The 24,163-nt window shown below is 44.2% G+C and overlaps 1 long non-coding RNA gene across 1 annotated transcript; it reads right to left on the bottom strand.

Annotated features, from left to right (window-relative positions):
• Positions 1–419: 419 nt before the first annotated feature.
• LOC144992070 (uncharacterized) lies at positions 420–18,462 on the bottom strand. The gene is made up of 3 exons (XR_013655858.1): positions 15,773–18,462; positions 1,340–1,401; positions 420–486 (listed from the first exon to the last, which is right to left on the bottom strand). It is a non-coding gene; the product is annotated as an uncharacterized LOC144992070 (long non-coding RNA).
• Positions 18,463–24,163: the final 5,701 nt, after the last annotated feature.

The following is a 24,163-nucleotide window of genomic DNA, read 5'->3' as shown; positions in this document are numbered from 1 at the left end:
TACATGGTCAAAAATTAGGCTCCTATATCCTTGGAAAACTTGAATGTTCAATTGTGGTTCCTCTTCATTTTCCTTTGCTTATTCAGGTAAGTAGGTTTCTTCTGCAGGACATTTTTCCTTTTTCCTTACAGGTTCCTCTTGTCATCCTTTGTCACTCAGAGCATATGCGCAATATTTCGGACGTTTTGGTCCTTCATCAGGTGCAGAACTGAGCGAAATTTGTTTGTTTGTCCGTGGTATATAAGAGCTTGGTCCTGGCTTGAATGCCTTCTGCTTTCTTGTGTCTCTGCATGGCAGGTTTGAAGGTGAGTGGGTTCGTGAGAGGCAGAGGACCAGCTTATATGGAGCAGGTGGGCGGAGATTGCCTTTGTGATCCTGTCATGTGGCTGTTGACTCTCTGCTCCTCCGAAATTTTCCGTAACTTTTTTTTTTTTTTTTTTTTTTTTTTTTTTTTTTTTTTTTTTTTTTTTTTTTTTTTTTTTTTGACTTGTGGCCTCACATATAGTTTTAAGGAGTAGGAGCTTACCCCCCCTCACGCACGCGTGAGGTCCAAGCAGATAAAGGATCCATCCAGCTTGCACAAACAATTCTTCTTGTTCCTCTTCAGCCATTTATCCTCCAGAAATCCTCTCAGAAAGGGCTTGTCTCTTCACTGAGGTTAGGCTTAGGATAAGGTGACTTGGGAGGCATGTATAGTCCAGCACATCATGTCTGAGAGAACGTGTTTTCTTCTGCAGCATGGTAGGAAGTGGGGCTTCAAACTCCGGCACCAGACCGACAAAGGGGCGCGAGCTAGTCAGGGGTTAAAGATTAGAAATTCACCACCAAAGGCGGTGAATTTCGAAGGCATTGACCATCCTTTCGTCCAGAAGACCAGAGTCATCCGCCCCACACTCAAAAATTAGGAAAAGTGGACTTACATGGTCAAAAATTAGGCTCCTATATCCTTGGAAAACTTGAATGTTCAATTGTGGTTCCTCTTCATTTTCCTTTGCTTATTCAGGTAAGTAGGTTTCTTCTGCAGGACATTTTTCCTTTTTCCTTACAGGTTCCTCTTGTCATCCTTTGTCACTCAGAGCATATGCGCAATATTTCGGACGTTTTGGTCCTTCATCAGGTGCAGAACTGAGCGAAATTTGTTTGTTTGTCCGTGGTATATAAGAGCTTGGTCCTGGCTTGAATGCCTTCTGCTTTCTTGTGTCTCTGCATGGCAGGTTTGAAGGTGAGTGGGTTCGTGAGAGGCAGAGGACCAGCTTATATGGAGCAGGTGGGCGGAGATTGCCTTTGTGATCCTGTCATGTGGCTGTTGACTCTCTGCTCCTCCGAAATTTTCCGTAACTTTTTTTTTTTTTTTTTTTTTTTTTTTTTTTTTTTTTTTTTTTTTTTTTTTTTTTTTTTTGACTTGTGGCCTCACATATAGTTTTAAGGAGTAGGAGCTTACCCCCCCTCACGCACGCGTGAGGTCCAAGCAGATAAAGGATCCATCCAGCTTGCACAAACAATTCTTCTTGTTCCTCTTCAGCCATTTATCCTCCAGAAATCCTCTCAGAAAGGGCTTGTCTCTTCACTGAGGTTAGGCTTAGGATAAGGTGACTTGGGAGGCATGTATAGTCCAGCACATCATGTCTGAGAGAACGTGTTTTCTTCTGCAGCATGGTAGGAAGTGGGGCTTCAAACTCCGGCACCAGACCGACAAAGGGGCGCGAGCTAGTCAGGGGTTAAAGATTAGAAATTCACCACCAAAGGCGGTGAATTTCGAAGGCATTGACCATCCTTTCGTCCAGAAGACCAGAGTCATCCGCCCCACACTCAAAAATTAGGAAAAGTGGACTTACATGGTCAAAAATTAGGCTCCTATATCCTTGGAAAACTTGAATGTTCAATTGTGGTTCCTCTTCATTTTCCTTTGCTTATTCAGGTAAGTAGGTTTCTTCTGCAGGACATTTTTCCTTTTTCCTTACAGGTTCCTCTTGTCATCCTTTGTCACTCAGAGCATATGCGCAATATTTCGGACGTTTTGGTCCTTCATCAGGTGCAGAACTGAGCGAAATTTGTTTGTTTGTCCGTGGTATATAAGAGCTTGGTCCTGGCTTGAATGCCTTCTGCTTTCTTGTGTCTCTGCATGGCAGGTTTGAAGGTGAGTGGGTTCGTGAGAGGCAGAGGACCAGCTTATATGGAGCAGGTGGGCGGAGATTGCCTTTGTGATCCTGTCATGTGGCTGTTGACTCTCTGCTCCTCCGAAATTTTCCGTAACTTTTTTTTTTTTTTTTTTTTTTTTTTTTTTTTTTTTTTTTTTTTTGACTTGTGGCCTCACATATAGTTTTAAGGAGTAGGAGCTTACCCCCCCTCACGCACGCGTGAGGTCCAAGCAGATAAAGGATCCATCCAGCTTGCACAAACAATTCTTCTTGTTCCTCTTCAGCCATTTATCCTCCAGAAATCCTCTCAGAAAGGGCTTGTCTCTTCACTGAGGTTAGGCTTAGGATAAGGTGACTTGGGAGGCATGTATAGTCCAGCACATCATGTCTGAGAGAACGTGTTTTCTTCTGCAGCATGGTAGGAAGTGGGGCTTCAAACTCCGGCACCAGACCGACAAAGGGGCGCGAGCTAGTCAGGGGTTAAAGATTAGAAATTCACCACCAAAGGCGGTGAATTTCGAAGGCATTGACCATCCTTTCGTCCAGAAGACCAGAGTCATCCGCCCCACACTCAAAAATTAGGAAAAGTGGACTTACATGGTCAAAAATTAGGCTCCTATATCCTTGGAAAACTTGAATGTTCAATTGTGGTTCCTCTTCATTTTCCTTTGCTTATTCAGGTAAGTAGGTTTCTTCTGCAGGACATTTTTCCTTTTTCCTTACAGGTTCCTCTTGTCATCCTTTGTCACTCAGAGCATATGCGCAATATTTCGGACGTTTTGGTCCTTCATCAGGTGCAGAACTGAGCGAAATTTGTTTGTTTGTCCGTGGTATATAAGAGCTTGGTCCTGGCTTGAATGCCTTCTGCTTTCTTGTGTCTCTGCATGGCAGGTTTGAAGGTGAGTGGGTTCGTGAGAGGCAGAGGACCAGCTTATATGGAGCAGGTGGGCGGAGATTGCCTTTGTGATCCTGTCATGTGGCTGTTGACTCTCTGCTCCTCCGAAATTTTCCGTAACTTTTTTTTTTTTTTTTTTTTTTTTTTTTTTTTTTTTTTTTTTTTTTTTTTTTGACTTGTGGCCTCACATATAGTTTTAAGGAGTAGGAGCTTACCCCCCCTCACGCACGCGTGAGGTCCAAGCAGATAAAGGATCCATCCAGCTTGCACAAACAATTCTTCTTGTTCCTCTTCAGCCATTTATCCTCCAGAAATCCTCTCAGAAAGGGCTTGTCTCTTCACTGAGGTTAGGCTTAGGATAAGGTGACTTGGGAGGCATGTATAGTCCAGCACATCATGTCTGAGAGAACGTGTTTTCTTCTGCAGCATGGTAGGAAGTGGGGCTTCAAACTCCGGCACCAGACCGACAAAGGGGCGCGAGCTAGTCAGGGGTTAAAGATTAGAAATTCACCACCAAAGGCGGTGAATTTCGAAGGCATTGACCATCCTTTCGTCCAGAAGACCAGAGTCATCCGCCCCACACTCAAAAATTAGGAAAAGTGGACTTACATGGTCAAAAATTAGGCTCCTATATCCTTGGAAAACTTGAATGTTCAATTGTGGTTCCTCTTCATTTTCCTTTGCTTATTCAGGTAAGTAGGTTTCTTCTGCAGGACATTTTTCCTTTTTCCTTACAGGTTCCTCTTGTCATCCTTTGTCACTCAGAGCATATGCGCAATATTTCGGACGTTTTGGTCCTTCATCAGGTGCAGAACTGAGCGAAATTTGTTTGTTTGTCCGTGGTATATAAGAGCTTGGTCCTGGCTTGAATGCCTTCTGCTTTCTTGTGTCTCTGCATGGCAGGTTTGAAGGTGAGTGGGTTCGTGAGAGGCAGAGGACCAGCTTATATGGAGCAGGTGGGCGGAGATTGCCTTTGTGATCCTGTCATGTGGCTGTTGACTCTCTGCTCCTCCGAAATTTTCCGTAACTTTTTTTTTTTTTTTTTTTTTTTTTTTTTTTTTTTTTTGACTTGTGGCCTCACATATAGTTTTAAGGAGTAGGAGCTTACCCCCCCTCACGCACGCGTGAGGTCCAAGCAGATAAAGGATCCATCCAGCTTGCACAAACAATTCTTCTTGTTCCTCTTCAGCCATTTATCCTCCAGAAATCCTCTCAGAAAGGGCTTGTCTCTTCACTGAGGTTAGGCTTAGGATAAGGTGACTTGGGAGGCATGTATAGTCCAGCACATCATGTCTGAGAGAACGTGTTTTCTTCTGCAGCATGGTAGGAAGTGGGGCTTCAAACTCCGGCACCAGACCGACAAAGGGGCGCGAGCTAGTCAGGGGTTAAAGATTAGAAATTCACCACCAAAGGCGGTGAATTTCGAAGGCATTGACCATCCTTTCGTCCAGAAGACCAGAGTCATCCGCCCCACACTCAAAAATTAGGAAAAGTGGACTTACATGGTCAAAAATTAGGCTCCTATATCCTTGGAAAACTTGAATGTTCAATTGTGGTTCCTCTTCATTTTCCTTTGCTTATTCAGGTAAGTAGGTTTCTTCTGCAGGACATTTTTCCTTTTTCCTTACAGGTTCCTCTTGTCATCCTTTGTCACTCAGAGCATATGCGCAATATTTCGGACGTTTTGGTCCTTCATCAGGTGCAGAACTGAGCGAAATTTGTTTGTTTGTCCGTGGTATATAAGAGCTTGGTCCTGGCTTGAATGCCTTCTGCTTTCTTGTGTCTCTGCATGGCAGGTTTGAAGGTGAGTGGGTTCGTGAGAGGCAGAGGACCAGCTTATATGGAGCAGGTGGGCGGAGATTGCCTTTGTGATCCTGTCATGTGGCTGTTGACTCTCTGCTCCTCCGAAATTTTCCGTAACTTTTTTTTTTTTTTTTTTTTTTTTTTTTTTTTTTTTTTTTTTTGACTTGTGGCCTCACATATAGTTTTAAGGAGTAGGAGCTTACCCCCCCTCACGCACGCGTGAGGTCCAAGCAGATAAAGGATCCATCCAGCTTGCACAAACAATTCTTCTTGTTCCTCTTCAGCCATTTATCCTCCAGAAATCCTCTCAGAAAGGGCTTGTCTCTTCACTGAGGTTAGGCTTAGGATAAGGTGACTTGGGAGGCATGTATAGTCCAGCACATCATGTCTGAGAGAACGTGTTTTCTTCTGCAGCATGGTAGGAAGTGGGGCTTCAAACTCCGGCACCAGACCGACAAAGGGGCGCGAGCTAGTCAGGGGTTAAAGATTAGAAATTCACCACCAAAGGCGGTGAATTTCGAAGGCATTGACCATCCTTTCGTCCAGAAGACCAGAGTCATCCGCCCCACACTCAAAAATTAGGAAAAGTGGACTTACATGGTCAAAAATTAGGCTCCTATATCCTTGGAAAACTTGAATGTTCAATTGTGGTTCCTCTTCATTTTCCTTTGCTTATTCAGGTAAGTAGGTTTCTTCTGCAGGACATTTTTCCTTTTTCCTTACAGGTTCCTCTTGTCATCCTTTGTCACTCAGAGCATATGCGCAATATTTCGGACGTTTTGGTCCTTCATCAGGTGCAGAACTGAGCGAAATTTGTTTGTTTGTCCGTGGTATATAAGAGCTTGGTCCTGGCTTGAATGCCTTCTGCTTTCTTGTGTCTCTGCATGGCAGGTTTGAAGGTGAGTGGGTTCGTGAGAGGCAGAGGACCAGCTTATATGGAGCAGGTGGGCGGAGATTGCCTTTGTGATCCTGTCATGTGGCTGTTGACTCTCTGCTCCTCCGAAATTTTCCGTAACTTTTTTTTTTTTTTTTTTTTTTTTTTTTTTTTTTTTTTTTTTGACTTGTGGCCTCACATATAGTTTTAAGGAGTAGGAGCTTACCCCCCCTCACGCACGCGTGAGGTCCAAGCAGATAAAGGATCCATCCAGCTTGCACAAACAATTCTTCTTGTTCCTCTTCAGCCATTTATCCTCCAGAAATCCTCTCAGAAAGGGCTTGTCTCTTCACTGAGGTTAGGCTTAGGATAAGGTGACTTGGGAGGCATGTATAGTCCAGCACATCATGTCTGAGAGAACGTGTTTTCTTCTGCAGCATGGTAGGAAGTGGGGCTTCAAACTCCGGCACCAGACCGACAAAGGGGCGCGAGCTAGTCAGGGGTTAAAGATTAGAAATTCACCACCAAAGGCGGTGAATTTCGAAGGCATTGACCATCCTTTCGTCCAGAAGACCAGAGTCATCCGCCCCACACTCAAAAATTAGGAAAAGTGGACTTACATGGTCAAAAATTAGGCTCCTATATCCTTGGAAAACTTGAATGTTCAATTGTGGTTCCTCTTCATTTTCCTTTGCTTATTCAGGTAAGTAGGTTTCTTCTGCAGGACATTTTTCCTTTTTCCTTACAGGTTCCTCTTGTCATCCTTTGTCACTCAGAGCATATGCGCAATATTTCGGACGTTTTGGTCCTTCATCAGGTGCAGAACTGAGCGAAATTTGTTTGTTTGTCCGTGGTATATAAGAGCTTGGTCCTGGCTTGAATGCCTTCTGCTTTCTTGTGTCTCTGCATGGCAGGTTTGAAGGTGAGTGGGTTCGTGAGAGGCAGAGGACCAGCTTATATGGAGCAGGTGGGCGGAGATTGCCTTTGTGATCCTGTCATGTGGCTGTTGACTCTCTGCTCCTCCGAAATTTTCCGTAACTTTTTTTTTTTTTTTTTTTTTTTTTTTTTTTTTTTTTTTTTTTTTTTTTTTTGACTTGTGGCCTCACATATAGTTTTAAGGAGTAGGAGCTTACCCCCCCTCACGCACGCGTGAGGTCCAAGCAGATAAAGGATCCATCCAGCTTGCACAAACAATTCTTCTTGTTCCTCTTCAGCCATTTATCCTCCAGAAATCCTCTCAGAAAGGGCTTGTCTCTTCACTGAGGTTAGGCTTAGGATAAGGTGACTTGGGAGGCATGTATAGTCCAGCACATCATGTCTGAGAGAACGTGTTTTCTTCTGCAGCATGGTAGGAAGTGGGGCTTCAAACTCCGGCACCAGACCGACAAAGGGGCGCGAGCTAGTCAGGGGTTAAAGATTAGAAATTCACCACCAAAGGCGGTGAATTTCGAAGGCATTGACCATCCTTTCGTCCAGAAGACCAGAGTCATCCGCCCCACACTCAAAAATTAGGAAAAGTGGACTTACATGGTCAAAAATTAGGCTCCTATATCCTTGGAAAACTTGAATGTTCAATTGTGGTTCCTCTTCATTTTCCTTTGCTTATTCAGGTAAGTAGGTTTCTTCTGCAGGACATTTTTCCTTTTTCCTTACAGGTTCCTCTTGTCATCCTTTGTCACTCAGAGCATATGCGCAATATTTCGGACGTTTTGGTCCTTCATCAGGTGCAGAACTGAGCGAAATTTGTTTGTTTGTCCGTGGTATATAAGAGCTTGGTCCTGGCTTGAATGCCTTCTGCTTTCTTGTGTCTCTGCATGGCAGGTTTGAAGGTGAGTGGGTTCGTGAGAGGCAGAGGACCAGCTTATATGGAGCAGGTGGGCGGAGATTGCCTTTGTGATCCTGTCATGTGGCTGTTGACTCTCTGCTCCTCCGAAATTTTCCGTAACTTTTTTTTTTTTTTTTTTTTTTTTTTTTTTTTTTTTTTTTTTTTTTTTTTTGACTTGTGGCCTCACATATAGTTTTAAGGAGTAGGAGCTTACCCCCCCTCACGCACGCGTGAGGTCCAAGCAGATAAAGGATCCATCCAGCTTGCACAAACAATTCTTCTTGTTCCTCTTCAGCCATTTATCCTCCAGAAATCCTCTCAGAAAGGGCTTGTCTCTTCACTGAGGTTAGGCTTAGGATAAGGTGACTTGGGAGGCATGTATAGTCCAGCACATCATGTCTGAGAGAACGTGTTTTCTTCTGCAGCATGGTAGGAAGTGGGGCTTCAAACTCCGGCACCAGACCGACAAAGGGGCGCGAGCTAGTCAGGGGTTAAAGATTAGAAATTCACCACCAAAGGCGGTGAATTTCGAAGGCATTGACCATCCTTTCGTCCAGAAGACCAGAGTCATCCGCCCCACACTCAAAAATTAGGAAAAGTGGACTTACATGGTCAAAAATTAGGCTCCTATATCCTTGGAAAACTTGAATGTTCAATTGTGGTTCCTCTTCATTTTCCTTTGCTTATTCAGGTAAGTAGGTTTCTTCTGCAGGACATTTTTCCTTTTTCCTTACAGGTTCCTCTTGTCATCCTTTGTCACTCAGAGCATATGCGCAATATTTCGGACGTTTTGGTCCTTCATCAGGTGCAGAACTGAGCGAAATTTGTTTGTTTGTCCGTGGTATATAAGAGCTTGGTCCTGGCTTGAATGCCTTCTGCTTTCTTGTGTCTCTGCATGGCAGGTTTGAAGGTGAGTGGGTTCGTGAGAGGCAGAGGACCAGCTTATATGGAGCAGGTGGGCGGAGATTGCCTTTGTGATCCTGTCATGTGGCTGTTGACTCTCTGCTCCTCCGAAATTTTCCGTAACTTTTTTTTTTTTTTTTTTTTTTTTTTTTTTTTTTTTTTTTTTTTTTTGACTTGTGGCCTCACATATAGTTTTAAGGAGTAGGAGCTTACCCCCCCTCACGCACGCGTGAGGTCCAAGCAGATAAAGGATCCATCCAGCTTGCACAAACAATTCTTCTTGTTCCTCTTCAGCCATTTATCCTCCAGAAATCCTCTCAGAAAGGGCTTGTCTCTTCACTGAGGTTAGGCTTAGGATAAGGTGACTTGGGAGGCATGTATAGTCCAGCACATCATGTCTGAGAGAACGTGTTTTCTTCTGCAGCATGGTAGGAAGTGGGGCTTCAAACTCCGGCACCAGACCGACAAAGGGGCGCGAGCTAGTCAGGGGTTAAAGATTAGAAATTCACCACCAAAGGCGGTGAATTTCGAAGGCATTGACCATCCTTTCGTCCAGAAGACCAGAGTCATCCGCCCCACACTCAAAAATTAGGAAAAGTGGACTTACATGGTCAAAAATTAGGCTCCTATATCCTTGGAAAACTTGAATGTTCAATTGTGGTTCCTCTTCATTTTCCTTTGCTTATTCAGGTAAGTAGGTTTCTTCTGCAGGACATTTTTCCTTTTTCCTTACAGGTTCCTCTTGTCATCCTTTGTCACTCAGAGCATATGCGCAATATTTCGGACGTTTTGGTCCTTCATCAGGTGCAGAACTGAGCGAAATTTGTTTGTTTGTCCGTGGTATATAAGAGCTTGGTCCTGGCTTGAATGCCTTCTGCTTTCTTGTGTCTCTGCATGGCAGGTTTGAAGGTGAGTGGGTTCGTGAGAGGCAGAGGACCAGCTTATATGGAGCAGGTGGGCGGAGATTGCCTTTGTGATCCTGTCATGTGGCTGTTGACTCTCTGCTCCTCCGAAATTTTCCGTAACTTTTTTTTTTTTTTTTTTTTTTTTTTTTTTTTTTTTTTTTTTTTTTTTTGACTTGTGGCCTCACATATAGTTTTAAGGAGTAGGAGCTTACCCCCCCTCACGCACGCGTGAGGTCCAAGCAGATAAAGGATCCATCCAGCTTGCACAAACAATTCTTCTTGTTCCTCTTCAGCCATTTATCCTCCAGAAATCCTCTCAGAAAGGGCTTGTCTCTTCACTGAGGTTAGGCTTAGGATAAGGTGACTTGGGAGGCATGTATAGTCCAGCACATCATGTCTGAGAGAACGTGTTTTCTTCTGCAGCATGGTAGGAAGTGGGGCTTCAAACTCCGGCACCAGACCGACAAAGGGGCGCGAGCTAGTCAGGGGTTAAAGATTAGAAATTCACCACCAAAGGCGGTGAATTTCGAAGGCATTGACCATCCTTTCGTCCAGAAGACCAGAGTCATCCGCCCCACACTCAAAAATTAGGAAAAGTGGACTTACATGGTCAAAAATTAGGCTCCTATATCCTTGGAAAACTTGAATGTTCAATTGTGGTTCCTCTTCATTTTCCTTTGCTTATTCAGGTAAGTAGGTTTCTTCTGCAGGACATTTTTCCTTTTTCCTTACAGGTTCCTCTTGTCATCCTTTGTCACTCAGAGCATATGCGCAATATTTCGGACGTTTTGGTCCTTCATCAGGTGCAGAACTGAGCGAAATTTGTTTGTTTGTCCGTGGTATATAAGAGCTTGGTCCTGGCTTGAATGCCTTCTGCTTTCTTGTGTCTCTGCATGGCAGGTTTGAAGGTGAGTGGGTTCGTGAGAGGCAGAGGACCAGCTTATATGGAGCAGGTGGGCGGAGATTGCCTTTGTGATCCTGTCATGTGGCTGTTGACTCTCTGCTCCTCCGAAATTTTCCGTAACTTTTTTTTTTTTTTTTTTTTTTTTTTTTTTTTTTTTTTTTTTTTTTTTTTTTTGACTTGTGGCCTCACATATAGTTTTAAGGAGTAGGAGCTTACCCCCCCTCACGCACGCGTGAGGTCCAAGCAGATAAAGGATCCATCCAGCTTGCACAAACAATTCTTCTTGTTCCTCTTCAGCCATTTATCCTCCAGAAATCCTCTCAGAAAGGGCTTGTCTCTTCACTGAGGTTAGGCTTAGGATAAGGTGACTTGGGAGGCATGTATAGTCCAGCACATCATGTCTGAGAGAACGTGTTTTCTTCTGCAGCATGGTAGGAAGTGGGGCTTCAAACTCCGGCACCAGACCGACAAAGGGGCGCGAGCTAGTCAGGGGTTAAAGATTAGAAATTCACCACCAAAGGCGGTGAATTTCGAAGGCATTGACCATCCTTTCGTCCAGAAGACCAGAGTCATCCGCCCCACACTCAAAAATTAGGAAAAGTGGACTTACATGGTCAAAAATTAGGCTCCTATATCCTTGGAAAACTTGAATGTTCAATTGTGGTTCCTCTTCATTTTCCTTTGCTTATTCAGGTAAGTAGGTTTCTTCTGCAGGACATTTTTCCTTTTTCCTTACAGGTTCCTCTTGTCATCCTTTGTCACTCAGAGCATATGCGCAATATTTCGGACGTTTTGGTCCTTCATCAGGTGCAGAACTGAGCGAAATTTGTTTGTCCGTGGTATATAAGAGCTTGGTCCTGGCTTGAATGCCTTCTGCTTTCTTGTGTCTCTGCATGGCAGGTTTGAAGGTGAGTGGGTTCGTGAGAGGCAGAGGACCAGCTTATATGGAGCAGGTGGGCGGAGATTGCCTTTGTGATCCTGTCATGTGGCTGTTGACTCTCTGCTCCTCCGAAATTTTCCGTAACTTTTTTTTTTTTTTTTTTTTTTTTTTTTTTTTTTTTTTTTTTTTGACTTGTGGCCTCACATATAGTTTTAAGGAGTAGGAGCTTACCCCCCCTCACGCACGCGTGAGGTCCAAGCAGATAAAGGATCCATCCAGCTTGCACAAACAATTCTTCTTGTTCCTCTTCAGCCATTTATCCTCCAGAAATCCTCTCAGAAAGGGCTTGTCTCTTCACTGAGGTTAGGCTTAGGATAAGGTGACTTGGGAGGCATGTATAGTCCAGCACATCATGTCTGAGAGAACGTGTTTTCTTCTGCAGCATGGTAGGAAGTGGGGCTTCAAACTCCGGCACCAGACCGACAAAGGGGCGCGAGCTAGTCAGGGGTTAAAGATTAGAAATTCACCACCAAAGGCGGTGAATTTCGAAGGCATTGACCATCCTTTCGTCCAGAAGACCAGAGTCATCCGCCCCACACTCAAAAATTAGGAAAAGTGGACTTACATGGTCAAAAATTAGGCTCCTATATCCTTGGAAAACTTGAATGTTCAATTGTGGTTCCTCTTCATTTTCCTTTGCTTATTCAGGTAAGTAGGTTTCTTCTGCAGGACATTTTTCCTTTTTCCTTACAGGTTCCTCTTGTCATCCTTTGTCACTCAGAGCATATGCGCAATATTTCGGACGTTTTGGTCCTTCATCAGGTGCAGAACTGAGCGAAATTTGTTTGTTTGTCCGTGGTATATAAGAGCTTGGTCCTGGCTTGAATGCCTTCTGCTTTCTTGTGTCTCTGCATGGCAGGTTTGAAGGTGAGTGGGTTCGTGAGAGGCAGAGGACCAGCTTATATGGAGCAGGTGGGCGGAGATTGCCTTTGTGATCCTGTCATGTGGCTGTTGACTCTCTGCTCCTCCGAAATTTTCCGTAACTTTTTTTTTTTTTTTTTTTTTTTTTTTTTTTTTTTTTTTTTTTGACTTGTGGCCTCACATATAGTTTTAAGGAGTAGGAGCTTACCCCCCCTCACGCACGCGTGAGGTCCAAGCAGATAAAGGATCCATCCAGCTTGCACAAACAATTCTTCTTGTTCCTCTTCAGCCATTTATCCTCCAGAAATCCTCTCAGAAAGGGCTTGTCTCTTCACTGAGGTTAGGCTTAGGATAAGGTGACTTGGGAGGCATGTATAGTCCAGCACATCATGTCTGAGAGAACGTGTTTTCTTCTGCAGCATGGTAGGAAGTGGGGCTTCAAACTCCGGCACCAGACCGACAAAGGGGCGCGAGCTAGTCAGGGGTTAAAGATTAGAAATTCACCACCAAAGGCGGTGAATTTCGAAGGCATTGACCATCCTTTCGTCCAGAAGACCAGAGTCATCCGCCCCACACTCAAAAATTAGGAAAAGTGGACTTACATGGTCAAAAATTAGGCTCCTATATCCTTGGAAAACTTGAATGTTCAATTGTGGTTCCTCTTCATTTTCCTTTGCTTATTCAGGTAAGTAGGTTTCTTCTGCAGGACATTTTTCCTTTTTCCTTACAGGTTCCTCTTGTCATCCTTTGTCACTCAGAGCATATGCGCAATATTTCGGACGTTTTGGTCCTTCATCAGGTGCAGAACTGAGCGAAATTTGTTTGTTTGTCCGTGGTATATAAGAGCTTGGTCCTGGCTTGAATGCCTTCTGCTTTCTTGTGTCTCTGCATGGCAGGTTTGAAGGTGAGTGGGTTCGTGAGAGGCAGAGGACCAGCTTATATGGAGCAGGTGGGCGGAGATTGCCTTTGTGATCCTGTCATGTGGCTGTTGACTCTCTGCTCCTCCGAAATTTTCCGTAACTTTTTTTTTTTTTTTTTTTTTTTTTTTTTTTTTTTTTTTGACTTGTGGCCTCACATATAGTTTTAAGGAGTAGGAGCTTACCCCCCCTCACGCACGCGTGAGGTCCAAGCAGATAAAGGATCCATCCAGCTTGCACAAACAATTCTTCTTGTTCCTCTTCAGCCATTTATCCTCCAGAAATCCTCTCAGAAAGGGCTTGTCTCTTCACTGAGGTTAGGCTTAGGATAAGGTGACTTGGGAGGCATGTATAGTCCAGCACATCATGTCTGAGAGAACGTGTTTTCTTCTGCAGCATGGTAGGAAGTGGGGCTTCAAACTCCGGCACCAGACCGACAAAGGGGCGCGAGCTAGTCAGGGGTTAAAGATTAGAAATTCACCACCAAAGGCGGTGAATTTCGAAGGCATTGACCATCCTTTCGTCCAGAAGACCAGAGTCATCCGCCCCACACTCAAAAATTAGGAAAAGTGGACTTACATGGTCAAAAATTAGGCTCCTATATCCTTGGAAAACTTGAATGTTCAATTGTGGTTCCTCTTCATTTTCCTTTGCTTATTCAGGTAAGTAGGTTTCTTCTGCAGGACATTTTTCCTTTTTCCTTACAGGTTCCTCTTGTCATCCTTTGTCACTCAGAGCATATGCGCAATATTTCGGACGTTTTGGTCCTTCATCAGGTGCAGAACTGAGCGAAATTTGTTTGTTTGTCCGTGGTATATAAGAGCTTGGTCCTGGCTTGAATGCCTTCTGCTTTCTTGTGTCTCTGCATGGCAGGTTTGAAGGTGAGTGGGTTCGTGAGAGGCAGAGGACCAGCTTATATGGAGCAGGTGGGCGGAGATTGCCTTTGTGATCCTGTCATGTGGCTGTTGACTCTCTGCTCCTCCGAAATTTTCCGTAACTTTTTTTTTTTTTTTTTTTTTTTTTTTTTTTTTTTTTTTTTTTTTTTTGACTTGTGGCCTCACATATAGTTTTAAGGAGTAGGAGCTTACCCCCCCTCACGCACGCGTGAGGTCCAAGCAGATAAAGGATCCATCCAGCTTGCACAAACAATTCTTCTTGTTCCTCTTCAGCCATTTATCCTCCAGAAATCCTCTCAGAAAGGGCTTGTCTCTTCACTGAGGTTAGGCTTAGGATAAGGTGACTTGGGAGGCATGTATAGTCCAGCACATCATGTCTGAGAGAACGTGTTTTCTTCTGCAGCATGGTAGGAAGTGGGGCTTCAAACTCCGGCACCAGACCGACAAAGGGGCGCGAGCTAGTCAGGGGTTAAAGATTAGAAATTCACCACCAAAGGCGGTGAATTTCGAAGGCATTGACCATCCTTTCGTCCAGAAGACCAGAGTCATCCGCCCCACACTCAAAAATTAGGAAAAGTGGACTTACATGGTCAAAAATTAGGCTCCTATATCCTTGGAAAACTTGAATGTTCAATTGTGGTTCCTCTTCATTTTCCTTTGCTTATTCAGGTAAGTAGGTTTCTTCTGCAGGACATTTTTCCTTTTTCCTTACAGGTTCCTCTTGTCATCCTTTGTCACTCAGAGCATATGCGCAATATTTCGGACGTTTTGGTCCTTCATCAGGTGCAGAACTGAGCGAAATTTGTTTGTTTGTCCGTGGTATATAAGAGCTTGGTCCTGGCTTGAATGCCTTCTGCTTTCTTGTGTCTCTGCATGGCAGGTTTGAAGGTGAGTGGGTTCGTGAGAGGCAGAGGACCAGCTTATATGGAGCAGGTGGGCGGAGATTGCCTTTGTGATCCTGTCATGTGGCTGTTGACTCTCTGCTCCTCCGAAATTTTCCGTAACTTTTTTTTTTTTTTTTTTTTTTTTTTTTTTTTTTTTTTTTTTTTTTTTTTTGACTTGTGGCCTCACATATAGTTTTAAGGAGTAGGAGCTTACCCCCCCTCACGCACGCGTGAGGTCCAAGCAGATAAAGGATCCATCCAGCTTGCACAAACAATTCTTCTTGTTCCTCTTCAGCCATTTATCCTCCAGAAATCCTCTCAGAAAGGGCTTGTCTCTTCACTGAGGTTAGGCTTAGGATAAGGTGACTTGGGAGGCATGTATAGTCCAGCACATCATGTCTGAGAGAACGTGTTTTCTTCTGCAGCATGGTAGGAAGTGGGGCTTCAAACTCCGGCACCAGACCGACAAAGGGGCGCGAGCTAGTCAGGGGTTAAAGATTAGAAATTCACCACCAAAGGCGGTGAATTTCGAAGGCATTGACCATCCTTTCGTCCAGAAGACCAGAGTCATCCGCCCCACACTCAAAAATTAGGAAAAGTGGACTTACATGGTCAAAAATTAGGCTCCTATATCCTTGGAAAACTTGAATGTTCAATTGTGGTTCCTCTTCATTTTCCTTTGCTTATTCAGGTAAGTAGGTTTCTTCTGCAGGACATTTTTCCTTTTTCCTTACAGGTTCCTCTTGTCATCCTTTGTCACTCAGAGCATATGCGCAATATTTCGGACGTTTTGGTCCTTCATCAGGTGCAGAACTGAGCGAAATTTGTTTGTTTGTCCGTGGTATATAAGAGCTTGGTCCTGGCTTGAATGCCTTCTGCTTTCTTGTGTCTCTGCATGGCAGGTTTGAAGGTGAGTGGGTTCGTGAGAGGCAGAGGACCAGCTTATATGGAGCAGGTGGGCGGAGATTGCCTTTGTGATCCTGTCATGTGGCTGTTGACTCTCTGCTCCTCCGAAATTTTCCGTAACTTTTTTTTTTTTTTTTTTTTTTTTTTTTTTTTTTTTTTTTTTTTTTTTTTTTTTTTTGACTTGTGGCCTCACATATAGTTTTAAGGAGTAGGAGCTTACCCCCCCTCACGCACGCGTGAGGTCCAAGCAGATAAAGGATCCATCCAGCTTGCACAAACAATTCTTCTTGTTCCTCTTCAGCCATTTATCCTCCAGAAATCCTCTCAGAAAGGGCTTGTCTCTTCACTGAGGTTAGGCTTAGGATAAGGTGACTTGGGAGGCATGTATAGTCCAGCACATCATGTCTGAGAGAACGTGTTTTCTTCTGCAGCATGGTAGGAAGTGGGGCTTCAAACTCCGGCACCAGACCGACAAAGGGGCGCGAGCTAGTCAGGGGTTAAAGATTAGAAATTCACCACCAAAGGCGGTGAATTTCGAAGGCATTGACCATCCTTTCGTCCAGAAGACCAGAGTCATCCGCCCCACACTCAAAAATTAGGAAAAGTGGACTTACATGGTCAAAAATTAGGCTCCTATATCCTTGGAAAACTTGAATGTTCAATTGTGGTTCCTCTTCATTTTCCTTTGCTTATTCAGGTAAGTAGGTTTCTTCTGCAGGACATTTTTCCTTTTTCCTTACAGGTTCCTCTTGTCATCCTTTGTCACTCAGAGCATATGCGCAATATTTCGGACGTTTTGGTCCTTCATCAGGTGCAGAACTGAGCGAAATTTGTTTGTTTGTCCGTGGTATATAAGAGCTTGGTCCTGGCTTGAATGCCTTCTGCTTTCTTGTGTCTCTGCATGGCAGGTTTGAAGGTGAGTGGGTTCGTGAGAGGCAGAGGACCAGCTTATATGGAGCAGGTGGGCGGAGATTGCCTTTGTGATCCTGTCATGTGGCTGTTGACTCTCTGCTCCTCCGAAATTTTCCGTAACTTTTTTTTTTTTTTTTTTTTTTTTTTTTTTTTTTTTTTTTTTTTTTTTTTTGACTTGTGGCCTCACATATAGTTTTAAGGAGTAGGAGCTTACCCCCCCTCACGCACGCGTGAGGTCCAAGCAGATAAAGGATCCATCCAGCTTGCACAAACAATTCTTCTTGTTCCTCTTCAGCCATTTATCCTCCAGAAATCCTCTCAGAAAGGGCTTGTCTCTTCACTGAGGTTAGGCTTAGGATAAGGTGACTTGGGAGGCATGTATAGTCCAGCACATCATGTCTGAGAGAACGTGTTTTCTTCTGCAGCATGGTAGGAAGTGGGGCTTCAAACTCCGGCACCAGACCGACAAAGGGGCGCGAGCTAGTCAGGGGTTAAAGATTAGAAATTCACCACCAAAGGCGGTGAATTTCGAAGGCATTGACCATCCTTTCGTCCAGAAGACCAGAGTCATCCGCCCCACACTCAAAAATTAGGAAAAGTGGACTTACATGGTCAAAAATTAGGCTCCTATATCCTTGGAAAACTTGAATGTTCAATTGTGGTTCCTCTTCATTTTCCTTTGCTTATTCAGGTAAGTAGGTTTCTTCTGCAGGACATTTTTCCTTTTTCCTTACAGGTTCCTCTTGTCATCCTTTGTCACTCAGAGCATATGCGCAATATTTCGGACGTTTTGGTCCTTCATCAGGTGCAGAACTGAGCGAAATTTGTTTGTTTGTCCGTGGTATATAAGAGCTTGGTCCTGGCTTGAATGCCTTCTGCTTTCTTGTGTCTCTGCATGGCAGGTTTGAAGGTGAGTGGGTTCGTGAGAGGCAGAGGACCAGCTTATATGGAGCAGGTGGGCGGAGATTGCCTTTGTGATCCTGTCATGTGGCTGTTGACTCTCTGCTCCTCCGAAATTTTCCGTAACTTTTTTTTTTTTTTTTTTTTTTTTTTTTTTTTTTTTTGACTTGTGGCCTCACATATAGTTTTAAGGAGTAGGAGCTTACCCCCCCTCACGCACGCGTGAGGTCCAAGCAGATAAAGGATCCATCCAGCTTGCACAAACAATTCTTCTTGTTCCTCTTCAGCCATTTATCCTCCAGAAATCCTCTCAGAAAGGGCTTGTCTCTTCACTGAGGTTAGGCTTAGGATAAGGTGACTTGGGAGGCATGTATAGTCCAGCACATCATGTCTGAGAGAACGTGTTTTCTTCTGCAGCATGGTAGGAAGTGGGGCTTCAAACTCCGGCACCAGACCGACAAAGGGGCGCGAGCTAGTCAGGGGTTAAAGATTAGAAATTCACCACCAAAGGCGGTGAATTTCGAAGGCATTGACCATCCTTTCGTCCAGAAGACCAGAGTCATCCGCCCCACACTCAAAAATTAGGAAAAGTGGACTTACATGGTCAAAAATTAGGCTCCTATATCCTTGGAAAACTTGAATGTTCAATTGTGGTTCCTCTTCATTTTCCTTTGCTTATTCAGGTAAGTAGGTTTCTTCTGCAGGACATTTTTCCTTTTTCCTTACAGGTTCCTCTTGTCATCCTTTGTCACTCAGAGCATATGCGCAATATTTCGGACGTTTTGGTCCTTCATCAGGTGCAGAACTGAGCGAAATTTGTTTGTTTGTCCGTGGTATATAAGAGCTTGGTCCTGGCTTGAATGCCTTCTGCTTTCTTGTGTCTCTGCATGGCAGGTTTGAAGGTGAGTGGGTTCGTGAGAGGCAGAGGACCAGCTTATATGGAGCAGGTGGGCGGAGATTGCCTTTGTGATCCTGTCATGTGGCTGTTGACTCTCTGCTCCTCCGAAATTTTCCGTAACTTTTTTTTTTTTTTTTTTTTTTTTTTTTTTTTTTTTTTTTTTTTTTTTTTTTTTTTTTGACTTGTGGCCTCACATATAGTTTTAAGGAGTAGGAGCTTACCCCCCCTCACGCACGCGTGAGGTCCAAGCAGATAAAGGATCCATCCAGCTTGCACAAACAATTCTTCTTGTTCCTCTTCAGCCATTTATCCTCCAGAAATCCTCTCAGAAAGGGCTTGTCTCTTCACTGAGGTTAGGCTTAGGATAAGGTGACTTGGGAGGCATGTATAGTCCAGCACATCATGTCTGAGAGAACGTGTTTTCTTCTGCAGCATGGTAGGAAGTGGGGCTTCAAACTCCGGCACCAGACCGACAAAGGGGCGCGAGCTAGTCAGGGGTTAAAGATTAGAAATTCACCACCAAAGGCGGTGAATTTCGAAGGCATTGACCATCCTTTCGTCCAGAAGACCAGAGTCATCCGCCCCACACTCAAAAATTAGGAAAAGTGGACTTACATGGTCAAAAATTAGGCTCCTATATCCTTGGAAAACTTGAATGTTCAATTGTGGTTCCTCTTCATTTTCCTTTGCTTATTCAGGTAAGTAGGTTTCTTCTGCAGGACATTTTTCCTTTTTCCTTACAGGTTCCTCTTGTCATCCTTTGTCACTCAGAGCATATGCGCAATATTTCGGACGTTTTGGTCCTTCATCAGGTGCAGAACTGAGCGAAATTTGTTTGTTTGTCCGTGGTATATAAGAGCTTGGTCCTGGCTTGAATGCCTTCTGCTTTCTTGTGTCTCTGCATGGCAGGTTTGAAGGTGAGTGGGTTCGTGAGAGGCAGAGGACCAGCTTATATGGAGCAGGTGGGCGGAGATTGCCTTTGTGATCCTGTCATGTGGCTGTTGACTCTCTGCTCCTCCGAAATTTTCCGTAACTTTTTTTTTTTTTTTTTTTTTTTTTTTTTTTTTTTTTTTGACTTGTGGCCTCACATATAGTTTTAAGGAGTAGGAGCTTACCCCCCCTCACGCACGCGTGAGGTCCAAGCAGATAAAGGATCCATCCAGCTTGCACAAACAATTCTTCTTGTTCCTCTTCAGCCATTTATCCTCCAGAAATCCTCTCAGAAAGGGCTTGTCTCTTCACTGAGGTTAGGCTTAGGATAAGGTGACTTGGGAGGCATGTATAGTCCAGCACATCATGTCTGAGAGAACGTGTTTTCTTCTGCAGCATGGTAGGAAGTGGGGCTTCAAACTCCGGCACCAGACCGACAAAGGGGCGCGAGCTAGTCAGGGGTTAAAGATTAGAAATTCACCACCAAAGGCGGTGAATTTCGAAGGCATTGACCATCCTTTCGTCCAGAAGACCAGAGTCATCCGCCCCACACTCAAAAATTAGGAAAAGTGGACTTACATGGTCAAAAATTAGGCTCCTATATCCTTGGAAAACTTGAATGTTCAATTGTGGTTCCTCTTCATTTTCCTTTGCTTATTCAGGTAAGTAGGTTTCTTCTGCAGGACATTTTTCCTTTTTCCTTACAGGTTCCTCTTGTCATCCTTTGTCACTCAGAGCATATGCGCAATATTTCGGACGTTTTGGTCCTTCATCAGGTGCAGAACTGAGCGAAATTTGTTTGTTTGTCCGTGGTATATAAGAGCTTGGTCCTGGCTTGAATGCCTTCTGCTTTCTTGTGTCTCTGCATGGCAGGTTTGAAGGTGAGTGGGTTCGTGAGAGGCAGAGGACCAGCTTATATGGAGCAGGTGGGCGGAGATTGCCTTTGTGATCCTGTCATGTGGCTGTTGACTCTCTGCTCCTCCGAAATTTTCCGTAACTTTTTTTTTTTTTTTTTTTTTTTTTTTTTTTTTTTTTTTTTTTTTTTTTTGACTTGTGGCCTCACATATAGTTTTAAGGAGTAGGAGCTTACCCCCCCTCACGCACGCGTGAGGTCCAAGCAGATAAAGGATCCATCCAGCTTGCACAAACAATTCTTCTTGTTCCTCTTCAGCCATTTATCCTCCAGAAATCCTCTCAGAAAGGGCTTGTCTCTTCACTGAGGTTAGGCTTAGGATAAGGTGACTTGGGAGGCATGTATAGTCCAGCACATCATGTCTGAGAGAACGTGTTTTCTTCTGCAGCATGGTAGGAAGTGGGGCTTCAAACTCCGGCACCAGACCGACAAAGGGGCGCGAGCTAGTCAGGGGTTAAAGATTAGAAATTCACCACCAAAGGCGGTGAATTTCGAAGGCATTGACCATCCTTTCGTCCAGAAGACCAGAGTCATCCGCCCCACACTCAAAAATTAGGAAAAGTGGACTTACATGGTCAAAAATTAGGCTCCTATATCCTTGGAAAACTTGAATGTTCAATTGTGGTTCCTCTTCATTTTCCTTTGCTTATTCAGGTAAGTAGGTTTCTTCTGCAGGACATTTTTCCTTTTTCCTTACAGGTTCCTCTTGTCATCCTTTGTCACTCAGAGCATATGCGCAATATTTCGGACGTTTTGGTCCTTCATCAGGTGCAGAACTGAGCGAAATTTGTTTGTTTGTCCGTGGTATATAAGAGCTTGGTCCTGGCTTGAATGCCTTCTGCTTTCTTGTGTCTCTGCATGGCAGGTTTGAAGGTGAGTGGGTTCGTGAGAGGCAGAGGACCAGCTTATATGGAGCAGGTGGGCGGAGATTGCCTTTGTGATCCTGTCATGTGGCTGTTGACTCTCTGCTCCTCCGAAATTTTCCGTAACTTTTTTTTTTTTTTTTTTTTTTTTTTTTTTTTTTTTTTTTTTTTGACTTGTGGCCTCACATATAGTTTTAAGGAGTAGGAGCTTACCCCCCCTCACGCACGCGTGAGGTCCAAGCAGATAAAGGATCCATCCAGCTTGCACAAACAATTCTTCTTGTTCCTCTTCAGCCATTTATCCTCCAGAAATCCTCTCAGAAAGGGCTTGTCTCTTCACTGAGGTTAGGCTTAGGATAAGGTGACTTGGGAGGCATGTATAGTCCAGCACATCATGTCTGAGAGAACGTGTTTTCTTCTGCAGCATGGTAGGAAGTGGGGCTTCAAACTCCGGCACCAGACCGACAAAGGGGCGCGAGCTAGTCAGGGGTTAAAGATTAGAAATTCACCACCAAAGGCGGTGAATTTCGAAGGCATTGACCATCCTTTCGTCCAGAAGACCAGAGTCATCCGCCCCACACTCAAAAATTAGGAAAAGTGGACTTACATGGTCAAAAATTAGGCTCCTATATCCTTGGAAAACTTGAATGTTCAATTGTGGTTCCTCTTCATTTTCCTTTGCTTATTCAGGTAAGTAGGTTTCTTCTGCAGGACATTTTTCCTTTTTCCTTACAGGTTCCTCTTGTCATCCTTTGTCACTCAGAGCATATGCGCAATATTTCGGACGTTTTGGTCCTTCATCAGGTGCAGAACTGAGCGAAATTTGTTTGTTTGTCCGTGGTATATAAGAGCTTGGTCCTGGCTTGAATGCCTTCTGCTTTCTTGTGTCTCTGCATGGCAGGTTTGAAGGTGAGTGGGTTCGTGAGAGGCAGAGGACCAGCTTATATGGAGCAGGTGGGCGGAGATTGCCTTTGTGATCCTGTCATGTGGCTGTTGACTCTCTGCTCCTCCGAAATTTTCCGTAACTTTTTTTTTTTTTTTTTTTTTTTTTTTTTTTTTTTTTTTTTGACTTGTGGCCTCACATATAGTTTTAAGGAGTAGGAGCTTACCCCCCCTCACGCACGCGTGAGGTCCAAGCAGATAAAGGATCCATCCAGCTTGCACAAACAATTCTTCTTGTTCCTCTTCAGCCATTTATCCTCCAGAAATCCTCTCAGAAAGGGCTTGTCTCTTCACTGAGGTTAGGCTTAGGATAAGGTGACTTGGGAGGCATGTATAGTCCAGCACATCATGTCTGAGAGAACGTGTTTTCTTCTGCAGCATGGTAGGAAGTGGGGCTTCAAACTCCGGCACCAGACCGACAAAGGGGCGCGAGCTAGTCAGGGGTTAAAGATTAGAAATTCACCACCAAAGGCGGTGAATTTCGAAGGCATTGACCATCCTTTCGTCCAGAAGACCAGAGTCATCCGCCCCACACTCAAAAATTAGGAAAAGTGGACTTACATGGTCAAAAATTAGGCTCCTATATCCTTGGAAAACTTGAATGTTCAATTGTGGTTCCTCTTCATTTTCCTTTGCTTATTCAGGTAAGTAGGTTTCTTCTGCAGGACATTTTTCCTTTTTCCTTACAGGTTCCTCTTGTCATCCTTTGTCACTCAGAGCATATGCGCAATATTTCGGACGTTTTGGTCCTTCATCAGGTGCAGAACTGAGCGAAATTTGTTTGTTTGTCCGTGGTATATAAGAGCTTGGTCCTGGCTTGAATGCCTTCTGCTTTCTTGTGTCTCTGCATGGCAGGTTTGAAGGTGAGTGGGTTCGTGAGAGGCAGAGGACCAGCTTATATGGAGCAGGTGGGCGGAGATTGCCTTTGTGATCCTGTCATGTGGCTGTTGACTCTCTGCTCCTCCGAAATTTTCCGTAACTTTTTTTTTTTTTTTTTTTTTTTTTTTTTTTTTTTTTTTTTTTTTTGACTTGTGGCCTCACATATAGTTTTAAGGAGTAGGAGCTTACCCCCCCTCACGCACGCGTGAGGTCCAAGCAGATAAAGGATCCATCCAGCTTGCACAAACAATTCTTCTTGTTCCTCTTCAGCCATTTATCCTCCAGAAATCCTCTCAGAAAGGGCTTGTCTCTTCACTGAGGTTAGGCTTAGGATAAGGTGACTTGGGAGGCATGTATAGTCCAGCACATCATGTCTGAGAGAACGTGTTTTCTTCTGCAGCATGGTAGGAAGTGGGGCTTCAAACTCCGGCACCAGACCGACAAAGGGGCGCGAGCTAGTCAGGGGTTAAAGATTAGAAATTCACCACCAAAGGCGGTGAATTTCGAAGGCATTGACCATCCTTTCGTCCAGAAGACCAGAGTCATCCGCCCCACACTCAAAAATTAGGAAAAGTGGACTTACATGGTCAAAAATTAGGCTCCTATATCCTTGGAAAACTTGAATGTTCAATTGTGGTTCCTCTTCATTTTCCTTTGCTTATTCAGGTAAGTAGGTTTCTTCTGCAGGACATTTTTCCTTTTTCCTTACAGGTTCCTCTTGTCATCCTTTGTCACTCAGAGCATATGCGCAATATTTCGGACGTTTTGGTCCTTCATCAGGTGCAGAACTGAGCGAAATTTGTTTGTTTGTCCGTGGTATATAAGAGCTTGGTCCTGGCTTGAATGCCTTCTGCTTTCTTGTGTCTCTGCATGGCAGGTTTGAAGGTGAGTGGGTTCGTGAGAGGCAGAGGACCAGCTTATATGGAGCAGGTGGGCGGAGATTGCCTTTGTGATCCTGTCATGTGGCTGTTGACTCTCTGCTCCTCCGAAATTTTCCGTAACTTTTTTTTTTTTTTTTTTTTTTTTTTTTTTTTTTTTTTTTTTTTTTTTTGACTTGTGGCCTCACATATAGTTTTAAGGAGTAGGAGCTTACCCCCCCTCACGCACGCGTGAGGTCCAAGCAGATAAAGGATCCATCCAGCTTGCACAAAGGGTTAGGGTTAGGGTTGGGGTTAGGGTTAGGGTTAGGGTTAGGGTTAGGGTTAGGGTTAGGGTTAGGGTTAGGGTTAAGGGTTAGGGTTAGGGTTAGGGTTAGGGTTAGGGTTAGGGTTAGGG

Source organism: Oryzias latipes, chromosome 5 (genome assembly GCF_053564925.1).
Source record: "Oryzias latipes strain Hd-rR chromosome 5, Olatipes_Hd-rR_3.1".
NCBI lineage: Eukaryota > Metazoa > Chordata > Actinopteri > Beloniformes > Adrianichthyidae > Oryzias > Oryzias latipes.
The sequence above is the reverse complement of the archived record's forward strand: the minus strand, read 5'-3'. Positions and strand labels throughout refer to the sequence as shown.